General features: G+C 37.0%; 1 protein-coding gene across 2 annotated transcripts in view; it reads right to left on the bottom strand.

Annotated features, from left to right (window-relative positions):
* Positions 1–18,306, bottom strand: part of LOC149939632 (transmembrane protease serine 2-like) — a 208,163-nt gene extending 189,857 nt beyond the window's left edge. Inside the window, exon 1 of one of the 2 annotated variants that reach the window (XM_090177954.1) lies at positions 18,049–18,306. The gene's annotated coding sequence lies outside the window, so the exon portion shown is untranslated. The other variant, XM_090177955.1, reaches the window with a different exon arrangement.
* Between the last annotated feature and the right edge of the window lie 327 nt (positions 18,307–18,633).

Here is an 18,633-nt window from a genome sequence, read left to right as displayed (position 1 = left end):
AACTAGACCATGACGCCCCGGGATCGTCCCAACTTAGTCATTATCCCGAATTATCAATAAATAAATACATTCCAGGTATAAAGTAGGATGTTCGATGTTGGATCCACGAATATCACGTTTATTGACTTTTAGGGGGTGAAAGTGTGTAGCAGCCTGTATTCCTACCGCATTATGCAGAATTGTGACGCGTATGTCTTTTCCTCCGACGTTCCTCCGAGGTTAGTCCAGGGGTGCGTCCGAATTCCCTGTCTTTTGGCTAATACTTTGGTCAACCGGAAGTGGCTAAATTCTAGATCGCATCCGAATTCATTTGGTCGACTTAAAAGCCGACTAAATTTTAGACAACATCGATGCAGTCTATTTTTTGGCTATTTATCATGGCATCCGCATCCTCGCCAAGCTCGCCTTCGTCAGATTCTGCTGGAATTATGAATTAGAACTAAACTTTTAATTATTAAACTGTTTGTCTTACACTTAATATTATGGATAATATTTATTTAATTGATTATTTCAAGTAGTATTATACATTTATACACATTTGTATATTTGCTGTGTGCGTTAAGTCTAGGCTTAAGCAGACTTTTTTTCGAGTGATCACAGGATAGTGTCTTAACAAAATAGTCGACCAAACTGTCCGAATATTTAGACAGCCTGGGAAAATAGCAGTCTTCCAAGTCTACTAAAAAAGTCGGATAAGAATTCGGACGCACCCAAATTATATGGCCTTGGACTTGTGGACCAAATGATTCGCTCAAAAAAAATTCTACTAAACAGCTCACTTCGTACACTTGGGGAAATCTCCTATCATACTATAGCGAAGTGCAGGTTTGGTCGTGTATTAAAAGGGTATTTGAAATTTAGTCATTACCTTCAATTAATACTTTGAAATTTCCAAAAATTAATCCGCTAGAGGGGTGTGTGCACTGTGTTTAGGGTATGCAAATGTTTTAGACTTAACAAACTGCAAGATCTAATGACATTTATGGTATTATTTTATATAACAACCAATTTTTTTTAGTTTTTAGTTTCACATCGATTATATATTCGAAGTGACACTATTGCTATGGACGGCATGTCGTTAAGTGTTTGTCGGCGTGGAAAGCGACGACACGGTAGATGGAGCTACAAGCTACACGCCGAGCTTTGGTGGGAAGTTTGAAATTTTTTTGGGAAGTTTGAAATAACGCTTCGCGAATCGTTATATAGTCTTTCTAGTGGGAAGTTTTAAATTAATAAAAATAATTAAAAGAAAAAGAATTAAAAATGCAATATGATTACTTTATTTCGAAAAGCTAGAATAGGATTATAATTGGCGGGTGGCGGGAAATTTGAATTGGACAATTTCTTTCGATAAGCTAGGATAGGATTATAATTTGTGGGTGGCGGGAAATTTGAATTAGACAATATCTTTCGATATGCTAGAATATGATTATAATTATCGGGATATTTGAATTAGATAATTTCTTTCGATATGTTATAAAAGGAATATTTTTCGACGTTATAAATTAATTATATTGGATTATTATTGCACGTCGTAAGACACCGAAGGTAGCTTAACTATTTAACCTATGTGAAACTAATATTCCGGATGGGCCGACTTGTTATCTTTATTAGTGGAGGATCATTACGTAATTATAATAACAGCCCTAAGTATGTAACCTAATTTTCATTAATTCACGGCTTCGTTGCGAGCTTCGGACGCTTAATAAATAATTTTGTTTTGTCGTTTAAATAATGCAAATCCGCTTTTACGAAAAAGATTACGCCAGAGGTATACAATAGAGAGTCAGCACTTGGTGCGCTTAAGCAATTAAGTTAACGTACTTTTAAGCGCTATGATGTACGAATTTTGCATTTGGTGGGTGTATCAAAGCTCAAAAATTTTCGCAACTTTGGGATAGGTCGGTTATTAATGTACCGGCTTTGATGTTCAAACAGTGACGTAGGTTGGCGGGGCCCTGGAGGTATCTTAGAGGAATATCCATATAATATAAGTAACATAATAAAATCCCTAAGGGACTTGTGTGTACAGGGCTCACGTACAATGTAGCCGAGGCCTCCGCCACCGTATTCCACATAACTCTCCAAGAATTAGGCGTAGAAAGGCCAGGGATATCTCAATCGCGATGATATATCATGTCCTCGGTAGCCCGTTATTAATTTTGGAGATCAGGGGCCCCCAAGTGGGTCATTTGACCATTTCAGTGAGTTTTTGTGATTTTCGGCTAGGAATCAACATACTTTTCTTAACTTAAGTTTGATTTCGTTGAAAATTATATTTTTAGTTAGTGCTGGCCAATTCCGAACTACATTTATGGTTGAATTATGCCATTTAATTTTAAATGAGATTTCTGGCAGTACCTCACAACCCGCGTAAGCACTATTGTCACATTTTAACTTCGTACAATTTCAAGATTCAGAATACAAGCGCCATCTGTCCTCAAATATTTGATCATCGACCACGGGCGTGGATAGTTTCACCGTGCTTTTTAGGGCACCGCATGTTTGTTATACAGGGTGTTGGCTATGCTACATTATGTATCTTTACTTGTTTGATAAGCTGTTGGCTATCTTTACTTGTTTGATAAGCTGTTGGCTATCTTGACTTGTTTGATAAGCTGTTGGCTATCTTGACTTGTTTGATAAGCTGTTGGCTATCTTGACTTGTTTGATAAGCTGTTGGCTATCTTGACTTGTTTGATAAGCTGTTGGCTATCTTGACTTGTTTGATAAGCTGTTGGCTATCTTGACTTGTTTGATAAGCTGTTGGCTATCTTGACTTGTTTGATAAGCTGTTGGCTATCTTGACTTGTTTGATAAGCTGTTGGCTATCTTGACTTGTTTGATAAGCTGTTGGCTATCTTGACTTGTTTGATAAGCTGTTGGCTATCTTGACTTGTTTGATAAGCTGTTGGCTATCTTGACTTGTTTGATAAGCTGTTGGCTATCTTGACTTGTTTGATAAGCTGTTGGCTATCTTGACTTGTTTGATAAGCTGTTGGCTATCTTGACTTGTTTGATAAGCTGTTGGCTATCTTGACTTGTTTGATAAGCTGTTGGCTATCTTGACTTGTTTGATAAGCTGTTGGCTATCTTGACTTGTTTGATAAGCTGTTGGCTATCTTGACTTGTTTGATAAGCTGTTGGCTATCTTGACTTGTTTGATAAGCTGTTGGCTATCTTGACTTGTTTGATAAGCTGTTGGCTATCTTGACTTGTTTGATAAGCTGTTGGCTGTCTTGACTTGTTTGATAAGCTGTTGGCTGTCTTGACTTGTTTGATAAGCTGTTGGCTGTCTTGACTTGTTTGATAAGCTGTTGGCTGTCTTGACTTGTTTGATAAGCTGTTGGCTGTCTTGACTTGTTTGATAAGCTGTTGGCTGTCTTGACTTGTTTGATAAGCTGTTGGCTGTCTTGACTTGTTTGATAAGCTGTTGGCTATCTTGACTTGTTTGATAAGCTGTTGGCTATCTTGACTTGTTTGATAAGCTGTTGGCTATCTTGACTTGTTTGATAAGCTGTTGGCTATCTTGACTTGTTTGATAAGCTGTTGGCTATCTTGACTTGTTTGATAAGCTGTTGGCTATCTTGACTTGTTTGATAAGCTGTTGGCTATCTTGACTTGTTTGATAAGCTGTTGGCTATCTTGACTTGTTTGATAAGCTGTTGGCTATCTTGACTTGTTTGATAAGCTGTTGGCTATCTTGACTTGTTTGATAAGCTGTTGGCTATCTTGACTTGTTTGATAAGCTGTTGGCTATCTTGACTTGTTTGATAAGCTGTTGGCTATCTTGACTTGTTTGATAAGCTGTTGGCTATCTTGACTTGTTTGATAAGCTGTTGGCTATCTTGACTTGTTTGATAAGCTGTTGGCTATCTTGACTTGTTTGATAAGCTGTTGGCTATCTTGACTTGTTTGATAAGCTGTTGGCTATCTTGACTTGTTTGATAAGCTGTTGGCTATCTTGACTTGTTTGATAAGCTGTTGGCTATCTTGACTTGTTTGATAAGCTGTTGGCTATCTTGACTTGTTTGATAAGCTGTTGGCTATCTTGACTTGTTTGATAAGCTGTTGGCTATCTTGACTTGTTTGATAAGCTGTTGGCTATCTTGACTTGTTTGATAAGCTGTTGGCTATCTTGACTTGTTTGATAAGCTGTTGGCTATCTTGACTTGTTTGATAAGCTGTTGGCTATCTTGACTTGTTTGATAAGCTGTTGGCTATCTTGACTTGTTTGATAAGCTGTTGGCTATCTTGACTTGTTTGATAAGCTGTTGGCTATCTTGACTTGTTTGATAAGCTGTTGGCTATCTTGACTTGTTTGATAAGCTGTTGGCTATCTTGACTTGTTTGATAAGCTGTTGGCTATCTTGACTTGTTTGATAAGCTGTTGGCTATCTTGACTTGTTTGATAAGCTGTTGGCTATCTTGACTTGTTTGATAAGCTGTTGGCTATCTTGACTTGTTTGATAAGCTGTTGGCTATCTTGACTTGTTTGATAAGCTGTTGGCTATCTTGACTTGTTTGATAAGCTGTTGGCTATCTTGACTTGTTTGATAAGCTGTTGGCTATCTTGACTTGTTTGATAAGCTGTTGGCTATCTTGACTTGTTTGATAAGCTGTTGGCTATCTTGACTTGTTTGATAAGCTGTTGGCTATCTTGACTTGTTTGATAAGCTGTTGGCTATCTTGACTTGTTTGATAAGCTGTTGGCTATCTTGACTTGTTTGATAAGCTGTTGGCTATCTTGACTTGTTTGATAAGCTGTTGGCTATCTTGACTTGTTTGATAAGCTGTTGGCTATCTTGACTTGTTTGATAAGCTGTTGGCTATCTTGACTTGTTTGATAAGCTGTTGGCTATCTTGACTTGTTTGATAAGCTGTTGGCTATCTTGACTTGTTTGATAAGCTGTTGGCTATCTTGACTTGTTTGATAAGCTGTTGGCTATCTTGACTTGTTTGATAAGCTGTTGGCTATCTTGACTTGTTTGATAAGCTGTTGGCTATCTTGACTTGTTTGATAAGCTGTTGGCTATCTTGACTTGTTTGATAAGCTGTTGGCTATCTTGACTTGTTTGATAAGCTGTTGGCTATCTTGACTTGTTTGATAAGCTGTTGGCTATCTTGACTTGTTTGATAAGCTGTTGGCTATCTTGACTTGTTTGATAAGCTGTTGGCTATCTTGACTTGTTTGATAAGCTGTTGGCTATCTTGACTTGTTTGATAAGCTGTTGGCTATCTTGACTTGTTTGATAAGCTGTTGGCTATCTTGACTTGTTTGATAAGCTGTTGGCTATCTTGACTTGTTTGATAAGCTGTTGGCTATCTTGACTTGTTTGATAAGCTGTTGGCTATCTTGACTTGTTTGATAAGCTGTTGGCTATCTTGACTTGTTTGATAAGCTGTTGGCTATCATGACTTGTTTGATAAGCTGTTGGCTATCTTGACTTGTTTGATAAGCTGTTGGCTATCTTGACTTGTTTGATAAGCTGTTGGCTATCATGACTTGTTTGATAAGCTGTTGGCTATCATGACTTGTTTGATAAGCTGTTGGCTATCATGACTTGTTTGATAAGCTGTTGGCTATCTTGACTTGTTTGATAAGCTGTTGGCTATCATGACTTGTTTGATAAGCTGTTGGCTATCTTGACTTGTTTGATAAGCTGTTGGCTATCTTGACTTGTTTGATAAGCTGTTGGCTATCTTGACTTGTTTGATAAGCTGTTGGCTATCTTGACTTGTTTGATAAGCTGTTGGCTATCTTGACTTGTTTGATAAGCTGTTGGCTATCTTGACTTGTTTGATAAGCTGTTGGCTATCTTGACTTGTTTGATAAGCTGTTGGCTATCTTGACTTGTTTGATAAGCTGTTGGCTATCTTGACTTGTTTGATAAGCTGTTGGCTATCTTGACTTGTTTGATAAGCTGTTGGCTATCTTGACTTGTTTGATAAGCTGTTGGCTATCTTGACTTGTTTGATAAGCTGTTGGCTATCTTGACTTGTTTGATAAGCTGTTGGCTATCTTGACTTGTTTGATAAGCTGTTGGCTATCTTGACTTGTTTGATAAGCTGTTGGCTATCTTGACTTGTTTGATAAGCTGTTGGCTATCTTGACTTGTTTGATAAGCTGTTGGCTATCTTGACTTGTTTGATAAGCTGTTGGCTATCTTGACTTGTTTGATAAGCTGTTGGCTATCTTGACTTGTTTGATAAGCTGTTGGCTATCTTGACTTGTTTGATAAGCTGTTGGCTATCTTGACTTGTTTGATAAGCTGTTGGCTATCTTGACTTGTTTGATAAGCTGTTGGCTATCTTGACTTGTTTGATAAGCTGTTGGCTATCTTGACTTGTTTGATAAGCTGTTGGCTATCTTGACTTGTTTGATAAGCTGTTGGCTATCTTGACTTGTTTGATAAGCTGTTGGCTATCTTGACTTGTTTGATAAGCTGTTGGCTATCTTGACTTGTTTGATAAGCTGTTGGCTATCTTGACTTGTTTGATAAGCTGTTGGCTATCTTGACTTGTTTGATAAGCTGTTGGCTATCTTGACTTGTTTGATAAGCTGTTGGCTATCTTGACTTGTTTGATAAGCTGTTGGCTATCTTGACTTGTTTGATAAGCTGTTGGCTATCTTGACTTGTTTGATAAGCTGTTGGCTATCTTGACTTGTTTGATAAGCTGTTGGCTATCTTGACTTGTTTGATAAGCTGTTGGCTATCTTGACTTGTTTGATAAGCTGTTGGCTATCTTGACTTGTTTGATAAGCTGTTGGCTATCTTGACTTGTTTGATAAACTGTTGGCTATCTTGACTTGTTTGATAAGCTGTTGGCTATCTTGACTTGTTTGATAAGCTGTTGGCTATCTTGACTTGTTTGATAAGCTGTTGGCTATCTTGACTTGTTTGATAAGCTGTTGGCTATCTTGACTTGTTTGATAAGCTGTTGGCTATCTTGACTTGTTTGATAAGCTGTTGGCTATCTTGACTTGTTTGATAAGCTGTTGGCTATCTTGACTTGTTTGATAAGCTGTTGGCTATCTTGACTTGTTTGATAAGCTGTTGGCTATCTTGACTTGTTTGATAAGCTGTTGGCTATCTTGACTTGTTTGATAAGCTGTTGGCTATCTTGACTTGTTTGATAAGCTGTTGGCTATCTTGACTTGTTTGATAAGCTGTTGGCTATCTTGACTTGTTTGATAAGCTGTTGGCTATCTTGACTTGTTTGATAAGCTGTTGGCTATCTTGACTTGTTTGATAAGCTGTTGGCTATCTTGACTTGTTTGATAAGCTGTTGGCTATCTTGACTTGTTTGATAAGCTGTTGGCTATCTTGACTTGTTTGATAAGCTGTTGGCTATCTTGACTTGTTTGATAAGCTGTTGGCTATCTTGACTTGTTTGATAAGCTGTTGGCTATCTTGACTTGTTTGATAAGCTGTTGGCTATCTTGACTTGTTTGATAAGCTGTTGGCTATCTTGACTTGTTTGATAAGCTGTTGGCTATCTTGACTTGTTTGATAAGCTGTTGGCTATCTTGACTTGTTTGATAAGCTGTTGGCTATCTTGACTTGTTTGATAAGCTGTTGGCTATCTTGACTTGTTTGATAAGCTGTTGGCTATCTTGACTTGTTTGATAAGCTGTTGGCTATCTTGACTTGTTTGATAAGCTGTTGGCTATCTTGACTTGTTTGATAAGCTGTTGGCTATCTTGACTTGTTTGATAAGCTGTTGGCTATCTTGACTTGTTTGATAAGCTGTTGGCTATCTTGACTTGTTTGATAAGCTGTTGGCTATCTTGACTTGTTTGATAAGCTGTTGGCTATCTTGACTTGTTTGATAAGCTGTTGGCTATCTTGACTTGTTTGATAAGCTGTTGGCTATCTTGACTTGTTTGATAAGCTGTTGGCTATCTTGACTTGTTTGATAAGCTGTTGGCTATCTTGACTTGTTTGATAAGCTGTTGGCTATCTTGACTTGTTTGATAAGCTGTTGGCTATCTTGACTTGTTTGATAAGCTGTTGGCAATGCTACATTATGCTATCTTGACTTGTTTGATAAGCTGTTGGCAATGCTACATTATGCTATCTTGACTTGTTTGATAAGCTGTTGGCAATGCTACATTATGCTATCTTGACTTGTTTGATAAGCTGTTGGCAATGCTACATTATGATATATGGCTATGTTATGTTGGGTACTTTCGGTGTTTACTTTTAATGGCGCCTTTTAATGGTGTTTGTTATTATACCAATGAACATGATGGTTATTGATAAAATTGATTTTCACTGGATGAACGACAAAATGATTAGGATCGTTGTTAATTCTCTAGTTTGTTAAGAAAGTTCACGATTATGTTAAAGGACAGAGTGGATATTTTGGTGAAATTTACATAAGTTTAGTTTCTTATGGTGCGCACCGTGCGCTTATTAATTGAATGTACAGGGTGATAGAAATATTTTTCTTAATTCATGGACCGGGTGATTAATAAAGCATGGTCATGAATTTTTCTTTGAGTTAAAGTTACTCTTTGGTTGTTAATGCTAACAAGTAAGTGCGTTAGTTAAACGACATGGTGATTGAGATATGGATTTTAATATATAGGGTGGTTGAGAAAAACACTAACTACCGAAGAAATTCCTCTTGGTTTATTATAGTACGTTTACTAAGTTAATATACAAGATAATTGAAAAAATTTAAATTTAAATTGAATATTCAAAATTTATTTAATACATCGGAGATATTGCGTGTACTTAAACGTCCGTGACATCTTGTTTTCCCCACTGACACTTTCACGCAGCTGCGACTTGGACTTGCAACAGACCTGAGTAATATGTTATCATCCTTGGTAGTCTTATAATTAACCTTGGATATACTTCGACCCTAGGGGCTCTGTGTCAAACTAAGCCTTGATTGCGAAATAACTCTGAAAATAAGTTCGGTGATAAATTTTGCTAATTGTCAAACTTATTGTTTTCATGTTACTTATGATATAGGCACGAGCTGGGGGAGAAAAAACGTCACCGGCGTGTGCTTCAAGACTTCAGTTTTAGGAAACCAATGAGATAACGAACTGATATTGGTTTTTAGTGGGAACGACCTTACTGTTAGATTTGGGTACATTTGTTCGAATTTCATTCGTCCGAACGGTGGTACAAATGTCCGAATGATCATTTGTCCGAATGCCGGAAAACAGGATCGTATGTCCGAAAACGTATTTCATTTGCCCGAAAAATTTATCACAACTTTTGTTGGTGATTTAGTCTTTCAATTTATGTTAACTTTACTGGCGAATTTCATTTGTTCGAATAATCGTTTGTCCGTTTTTTCGAACATTAGGAATTGGTTGGGTTTTTTAGATATTGTTAATATTAGTGTTCGTACGGGGACCCCGACTTTTGTCCCCGACCCCGACCCGACCCCGACCCCGACCCCGACTGTCGCAAATCAAGTCGGGGTTTTCCATTTTTCGGGGTTATGTTTTCGTAGTGTAATTTTAAATTTTCGCGCCGACGCACCCCGCTAAATCCTAAAAATATAAAATAGATAGGTTCCTCCTCTCCCTTTTTTCGTGGGCGACAATAGAATGATCCGAATGACCTTCGGTTGATGCCGCTGACGTAGCTCTCGCTTGACGCTTGACTCCGACTTGAGTCACTTTTTTAAGTTTTAGTTTCATAATTGCCGTTGTTTCGGGCTCTCTCAGTCTCAGCTGAGGACTTTGGAAATAACTTGTGAATTTATAAAACCACTTATTTAAACAATTACCTCTATTTTAAAATCTACCTATCTTATCTATTTTTACTATAATCCTAGTCGATAATTCAAAATAACGGTAAAAAATGCCGCCGATCAGTTTTGTAAAATATTTTCGGCGGCGTAATCGTCGGCCATTTTCGGTATGGAGATACAGGCCGGAAGGCAGGCAATGCTGCCAGATTTCGATAGATCAAAAACGGCCAACTCTCTCAAATGTTTTCGTTTTGAAAACGAAAATTTTGCGGCGTAGCTATCGACTAAGACTATTACTAATAGTCCCTAGGCTCAGAGGCTGTCTTACACAAGATACACTATCTAATCTTAAATCGTAAAATTGGGCTATTTTTATAATTTTTCTATTCTTAATAAATACAAAGAATTTTGCATCCCCGACCCCGACCCCGACTTGTTTTTCGCGGGGTTAGACCCACCCCGACCCCGACTTTATTTTGACCCCGTACGAACACTAGTTAATATAAGAATATAGTAACATTAACGTGAGCCTAACCTTACCTAACCTAAACTAAAATATCCACAACATTCAACGCAATTCCCACTTACTAACAAACAACGATAATTACAATGTAGATTTTTATTTTTTATTCTTGCACTAAAAAAATCCGGACCAAAAAAAAACAGCAATAAGAAATACTAATTTAGCGACAGAATTCGGACAAGTGATGCTACCGATTCGGACGAATGAAACAAACAAGTTGTCCAATTCGAACAATCGAAACATTTGTTATTTCGGCGGTTCGGACGAATGAAATTCGAACATTTGTTCCACCGTTCGAACGATTGAAATTCGAACAAATGTACTTACCCATACTGTTAGATCCTGCCTAAGCACAAATAAATAAATACTTGATATTAACAGGGGGTTTCAAAGGTTATGCAAAAATTTCAAGGATTTGTAGGGGGTGAGTTGAGAAGCATGCCTGTATTTTCCCATTTTCCTACAATGAGTGAGAAGAGCGCCAGAGAGCTTCAAAGTGTGGCCTACTAGCCCCTGGAAGTATGCTGCCACAAGCGGCAAAACCAAGCAGCATGGACTCTAAATACTGTTTAAGTTTACTTTTTTTACGCTGGTTACCTTGATTTGTTGACAAAGTCCTTTTTTACCGATCACACGAACCCAAACCTTAATATTTGCATTTCCCTGCTGCTTGGTTTTGCGATTGTTGCAGCCTACTTCCATTGGCTAGTAGGCCACACTTTGAAGCTCTCTGGCGCTCTTCTCACTCATCGTAGAAAAATGGGCAAAAACAGGCATGCTTCTCAACTCACCCCCTACAAATCCTTGAAATTTTTGCACAACCTTTTGAAACACCCTGTATATCATTGAAATATAATTATAATTCTTAAATTATTATGTGTAGGAAAGACTTGAAAGAGATTTAATGAATAAATCAACGGGAGACTCTGAAGTCGGATTTTCATTGACTTGTACAATTTTATCCAAGAGAAACTAGATGCCCTTCTAGCTTTTCAAAGGGATACTTTGTCGCTTAATTTTTGAATACTTGCATTACTAATTATTAAAGGTACGTTTAAAGTGCATTAAAAGTCAATTTGTTATTGTCTGTAATGATTTTACATATCATGTAATATAATAAAAAATGTTTACTATATCCAAGAGAAACATGATTATAAATATTCAAGATGATACAGATTCTTAGATTCTACTCTCATCTTGAAAACGTTGAACTGTTTGATTTTCAAACGACCTTAAAATAAATTCATTTCGAGTAATTTATCGGTTCAAGAGTTAAGCATTCAGTGACGTCTAACGGAAGCTAAACCGCTTCTCAACCATTGACCTCCATTGGTAAAAGTGAGGTAAAAGCGGGGTTATTTAACTTTACGAGGTTTGATTACGGCACATTCGATCTCCGTTTGTGGCACTGGGTTTAATCTCCGAACAAATCTTTCCGCGTTAAGTTTGCTGTTCACTCCCCACATGTTGTTGCGTTCCCCAAATCCCTCCCCTTTTACCGTTATTGCACAGAAGCGCCAGTTAGGCAACCTACTTATTGCATTAATTACATTCAGTATCAGGAATCCACACCTCTACTTGGAATGCTTATCGCGGCAGAGTTTCGTCTCGATGTGGCTGACGTTTTTTTTTTTGACGTCACTACGTTAATTTAACAAACTACGTGAGGCATGGGTCAAATCAGTCAGAGTGATCGTATCATACGCGATACGGCAGCATAAGCCTTTCAAGTAGAGGTATGGATTTGTGTCAGTATAGATAAACATAATTTTAGATAAATATTTACTGAATCATGGTCAATTTACCCTCAGGCCCGAGAGCATTACGTACTTTGAAAAAGTATTATTAAAACACTCGATTGAAACCGACTACATATATAAAAATATTCCAACCAAAAGTCTCTAGAGTTTATTTTCAATACATGTCAACTAAATGTGTGAGAAAATAGCAGACGATGTTTGGATTAAATTGAATTAGGCTGTTGAATTCAGCTGTGGTACAACGATAATTTTGAATGAGCAGACAGATTTCACACATTCAATTCAAATCTCGGACGTTAGGCGGCGACACTTTTGATCAAAATTTAAACCGCGCGCGAAGTCTATCAATGTGCGAAGAATTCGCTCAGTGCAAGGAAGATCCTTAGGCAAAAAAATCGACAGACGACATTAGATAAAAAGAAACTATCCTTATAATAAAATCATGATTTTATAAATTTTTGAGTGAGTTTAAATTTTTTATGCATACGTTAACTGTAGAAAAATTCCATTTATTTTAACATATAGGAACACCTTTCCTAGAATATCTTTTTATATTACCAACCTAGGTGGTTTCTTTTCACCTGTTCTCGGACTAAAAGTGTACTCTTTTTACGCTAAAACGTTTCATTCACCTGATCATAATTACTCTGCCCCATAATCTATTCGCTTGTTCCGGAGAATTAGGGCTACTCTTTTTACTCCTTCTGAAAAGGAGGTGCAAATAGAGTAAATCGGATTTTGTCTTCGGCTAGCCAGAATTTATCTGCTAAAAAGGCCACAGGCAGCCATTTAGGAAAAAAAATTTTACTCCGAATCGAACAACACCACAGAATCGGAGTAAAATGACGTCATAGCGTTACTCTTTTAACCCAACTCTGAAATCCCGGAACGAGCGAACAGTAACGGATACATACTGTATATAAACAATACTTGTATATTCATAAAACTAACTCCAGGGTATACACGGAGAGGTTATAGAGGTCTTTCGCTTCGTCGTTATAGGAATATGGAGCTCTAATGAGACTGGAGGTTAAATTTAAAAGCGAAATTTTAGAATTAAATTAATATTCGACTAAAATTAAGAATTAAAGTATTATGAAATTAAACTTGACAATTATATTCATTGTCTCAGCGTCGTTATAATCCGCTTGTTGCAGCCTACTTCCGGTGGCTAGTAGGTCACACTTTGAAGCTCTCTGGCGCTCTTTTAACTCATCGTAGAAAAATGGGGAAAAACAGGCATAGTTCTCACCTCTAACAACTCCTTCAAATTTTTGCATAACCTTTTGAAAAACCTTGTATATTCATATGCACAGGGTAATTTTAAAATTTTACTCGGCTAGGAAAACTAATACGAGCGATAACTTTGGACCCAATCGAATCCGCGTCAAGGCTGCGTTTAATTTTTATGACCCTCGACAGTTACTTCTGATTTCACCCAAAAAAACCCCGAATTGGCCAACTTAATATACATTGAAGTCTTGAAGTATCCATTAAGATGTGTACGTAACCTTATATATAATGTTATTTTTCTCGGATGCACTCTTAAGCCCTTCCCCGCGGAAAGACCATTAAAGGGAGAACAAGATCAAAAAGTGCGCAGCTTTTAAAATAGCCCTTCTCCGTTTAAAATATTTCCTAAAGTGCAATCTAATGGCTCTGCCGGAATTCCAATGAGGCGCATTTTTTTCAAGTTTCCGCGATCTGTATTGCCTCACGAGAATTTCTAACAAAAAACAGAGCACGATTAATTGTAGAATCACCCTCCGATATGCCGCGGAAGGAAATGACAAAAATAATCTTATTTTTTATATAACTTTATGGATTTATCTCTCTTTGCAAACCGCAACGAACGGGGTAATACGATGGGGACCTTTTTTTAAAATAACTGCTTATTCTCCGAAATGTGATATTTAAACTAAAGGGAAACTCTACCGTTTGAAACCTCGCGGTTTAAATACAGTGGCTCCTCCCCTTTCGTACTTCGTCGTAGCAAATACGGCCAATCATATTCTGGGAATTTTTTAAGAGCTGGGATGAGACACTGGGGAATTTCAAACCTCGGTGCGGCAAACAGCCAATTTAGAGAAAGGCTCTTAATTCGTCTGCTATTTGATCTACTTTTTTAAAGGGAGTGTTTCAAAACTCGCTTTCATTGGTTTTTAACGTAACTAGCGCTAGTTAGTTCAAAATTTGGTTAAACCTGGTGGCATAAATATTAAATTCGTAATCAAACATGAACCTGAATAAGAACTGCCTTTAAAAGAAATAACCAAAAACGTTTGCTCAAATTTTGTCTTATGATTTCCAGGAGCTAATCAGAATGGATAGATAAAATCGGATCTGACCAATAAATTTGCTCTATGAGTAAAAGTCATAAGCAGTACCAGAAGTAAATAGAAAATCTCTTAGAAAGAAGTATTCATCTATTATTATTCGTTTAAAACATGCTAAAAATTTAATTTAATCAAAATTAATTAATTTGATTAATTTATTAATCAAAATAGGGTCAGCGCGTCATCTCACGGCAAGTAAAGGCAGTTTTAAAGGTACCACGACGAGCACAAGTGACAATAAAAAATTTAGTGTAGAAGTTGGCTCACGCACGATTTTTTTTTCGTAAAATAAAGAATTTTCACGCGCTATTTTCTATTTGCTGTAAATAAATCGCCTCACTTTTGAGACAACTTTTTTTCGAGGTTTATGCAAGTTCTTCCGGGGACGGCGCCAGGAGATTTTTTTCCCAATTGTGCGTCGCCTAGGGGTGTGCAAAATATTTGGTTAGACCAAATAATTCGATCGAATACTAAATCGAATATTCGATTCGTCGAATCGAATAGCACTTGGGAAAGTTCGCGAATATTCATTTTTCTTGATCAAATAGTCGAATATTCGAAAAGATAGGAAAAAATATTTGGTATTTTCAAATAGTTTGCCAACTGGTCGAATAACCGCGGGTCTTTTTCTAATTTGTTGAGTTTCAAGGCCATCAGAGGAGAACGCTGTGAAATTTCCGAACTAGTGCTTATTTCTGGCACATCTCTTTAGGCGCAGCGGCAAGGACCATATAAAGAGTAACTTGCACGTCCATTATTCATACCGCGTGTATTAAAACTTCTTAGCGAAAGGCAGAAGCTGTTTATTCTAGCGCCTATTGCCTAGATTATTCGCGTGTTCTTTGTTATGGAATTTTCTAGAATAGCAAAGTAAAACTAAAACGTAAACCTAGTTCAAAACAAAACTAATAACTGGGAGAAAGGTTGAAGTAAGTAACTTTTTAGATTTTTTGGTTTTGAATTTTTGAGTTCACTAAATTATTGGTTTAAAATTATTATAAATTAAATTAAATATTATTTTATATTTGTAATAAAAGATCTGCTCCTTCGTGTTTTACATATATTTAAAAACTCGACATTTTAATCAAGTGTTTGCAAAGCATTAAAATTATAGCAGATCCTTTGCTTTTAATGGTAGTTAGTAGTTACTAAAAATAAATTAAATTTGGTTTGTAAACGTTTTCTTTGAAAAAGTTTAGTATTATAGTTTAAATTTATTAAATAAAATAAAATATAAATTATACATTTGGTTTAGTATTTTACTATTGCAAGTAAAATGAACAGTGATTTAAATTACTTTTCTATTTTTTTGACAAATATGCAAACTATTTGGTTATTTCAAAACCAAATACGTCGAATCATTTGATATTCGAAATACTATTTGGTATTTGATCAGTTAACTGGCTTAAAACTTTGCTCTAAAAACATTCGACAAAATTATTTGACGTTATAAATATTCGATTTGGTATTTGACGTGCCTTGAAAAACAATATTTGATATTCGATTTACTTGGAAAGTCGTTTTGTGGGCCCTTAAGTGAGAACCAACGTAGGCCTTAGCCTGTCTCGCCTACCATTGAGTTCGCCTGGGGTAGGTGGTTTGTGCTAAGAGCCTAGCGCCGCCGATATTTTCTCTGGCGCAGAGCCGCTGCCCCCGAGTCATTTACTTTTTAGCGCGCCGCCGACGCCGCCGCCGTTAAATTTTGAACCCGCCGCCGAATTGTTTTTGAGATTTTCTATGTAACTTTATTTTTTATTCCTTCAAAAACATAAGATAATTTTTTTTCGATATTTTTAAAAGGGGGAGAAACTTTTGCTCCTTCGCGCTGATGTCGCCGTAAAAATTACACTTCGCCGAGGATTTTTGAATAAACGGCAAGTCGCGCCACCACCGGGTGATTTTCGCGAAACGCCGCGCTATCTGTGCTTCCACTTATAGCTTTAAAAGTACACGAACCGAAGACCACATAGCTATATATTGTTTATGAATACCTTATTGTGAGCTAGTAGCAACAAACACGGCACCCCACTCGCAGATTCGTGTGTACATTTCTCATTGGCCTGACGCTTTAGCGCCTGTCACCGTTGACACCAAGGTTTGCAGCTCTGGCCGCTCTTGCCCTTGGCTTTAAAAATGTTTTTCGCCACTGTACAGGGAAATTAGAAAAATTGAAGGGGTCTTCCATAAAGATTGCTTTGTAGGTTATATTCCCTTTAATCAAATGTTATTTTACAGGGTTCGTACAAAATTTCCGGAATTAAATTCCCTGACATTTCCAGGTTTTCCCTGACCAAATTTCAAACTTTCCCTGACCATTTTTGTGGAATTAATTTATGTTTTGAGGTAAAATCTTTAAAAATATTTACTATGTATTTTTAATACATCTTTCAAAAATTATTTGCCGGATTGTTTTGGGGTCATTTTAAAATTCCCCGACTATTCCCTGACCATTTGGATTCATTTTCAAATTCCCTGACCTTTTGGATTCATTTTCAAATTCCCTGACCTTTTGGATTCATTTTCAAATTCCCCGACTTTTCCAGGTTTTCCAGGTCGTGTACGAACCCTGTTTTAGTGATCTCGATTCCATGGCCCTTGGGGCCCGTTTTTATAAACCGGTGTGTTCCTCCGCGTTAAAAATAGTTCGCTTTTTTATTTTGAGGCTTTAATCAAGCAAAAACGAGGTTGTCACTGTTTCCAAAAAAATTCCGAAATTATTTCTTTCTATTGCTAAAATATATCAGATTAGAATTAAAACTAACTAAAGTACAATAATTGTTTATTTGCCATAATCAAATAGGTCAAAATCTTTTACCCAGAAGCCTCAGTAAGATCCCAAGTTCACGAGTTTAAAGAAATTATAATGTAATCTTTTAAGTTTTTCCGAGCTCATTTAAAATAATTTACTTTGTTATACTAATTAAATTTAACTAAAACTAATTTGAATTTTTGTTTACATTTCATTTAGTTCAAAATTTAACCCGCAAAAAGAGGATTGAAAACTTCTATGAATGCCATAAAATACAATTTAAATAAAATAAATCCATAAAAAATTCATGAACTCGAGTATAATTCCTATAAAAAGGGTCCCTTGTCCCGCGCCACGGTTGGTCAGCGACCCATGTAAGGATTGTACTTGACCGTCACCACTTTCATCAAGTACTTTGAGTGGAACACTTCACTAGATTGATGAACTTAATTCTGGCTGCTAATTTTAGTGTCAATTTATTTATTGACCCAATGGAGCACCGAGAAATTATTTAAGGATTCTGTAATTCTGCAAAAGTCAAAAACCCTATTGGTTTCGCCACTGTATCGCCCATTTTGCTCAAAAGATTTTCTATTGTAAATTAATATACTTTGTAGTTTCAAACTATTTGGGAAGCAAATATTTCTCATACATTTCGACTATTTTCGTTTACAATGTTCCCCGAAAAGCTATGCCTCTTAGTAGCAACTTCTGTTTTCCATTACCAGATATCTTTATATGTAAAATGGCTGATTTCCTGCAGAAACTATATTTTATTGCACATTTTTAACAACCAGAATTGAATACCCATAATATTTTCTAGTTTTAGTTCAGATCAGATCCAAATAGATTCGATTAACTATAAGAACTTAGATAACCAGAAACGGCAAGCCTTACATGAAATTCTGTAGTATACGATATCCACGTTGTAGATGAAAATAGTTAAATTTTGATTACCTTCTTAGAGGAGATTCGTTGACTTTTCGAAATCCTGATGTGAAAAAACGGCGTCTCTATTATGTCAACTAGAATAAGGAAACTTTCATTTACGAAACATATCTAACGGTTCTTTTTGCGCGGGAAAGTCGAACTAATCTGTCCAATCGTTCGATAAAGCGAGAAAGCCGCGTGTCTGGCACCGTCAGCGTCTTGGCCTTCGATGAGCGCACCGCTCGTGTTGGCGCGAACTGAACGGGTCGTCGCTCGGAACCCAATGAGACATATTCCAGCGAGCCGAGTCTCCTCTTTTTCACCTCAGCGACCCTTAGCGGAGAAAACTAGCACTATGTATCTCCGAAACGTGCCTAGTGGCCGCGGTCGCGACGAGCCGAGTTTCCATAGAGACAGAGGCCTTGGCGATATTAACGGGCGAAGAAGCCGCGAAAGTTTGAGATGATTTGAAATAAAGGAACGGAGAGGAATAGGAAACGAGAAACGCTGGCATCGGCACTATTACGAAGAAGAGACACCCAACGCGCCCGCTCCAAATGGATCCCTTTCCCTTTTTTTGGCCCTGCAATTGATTTTCTGGCAGTAACGTAG

The sequence above is a fragment of the Leiobunum rupestre genome, chromosome 6, assembly GCF_980474605.1.
Source record: "Leiobunum rupestre chromosome 6, qqLeiRupe1.1.hap1, whole genome shotgun sequence".
Classification (NCBI taxonomy): Eukaryota; Metazoa; Arthropoda; class Arachnida; order Opiliones; family Sclerosomatidae; genus Leiobunum; species Leiobunum rupestre.
This window is presented reverse-complemented; position numbering and strand designations above follow the sequence as displayed.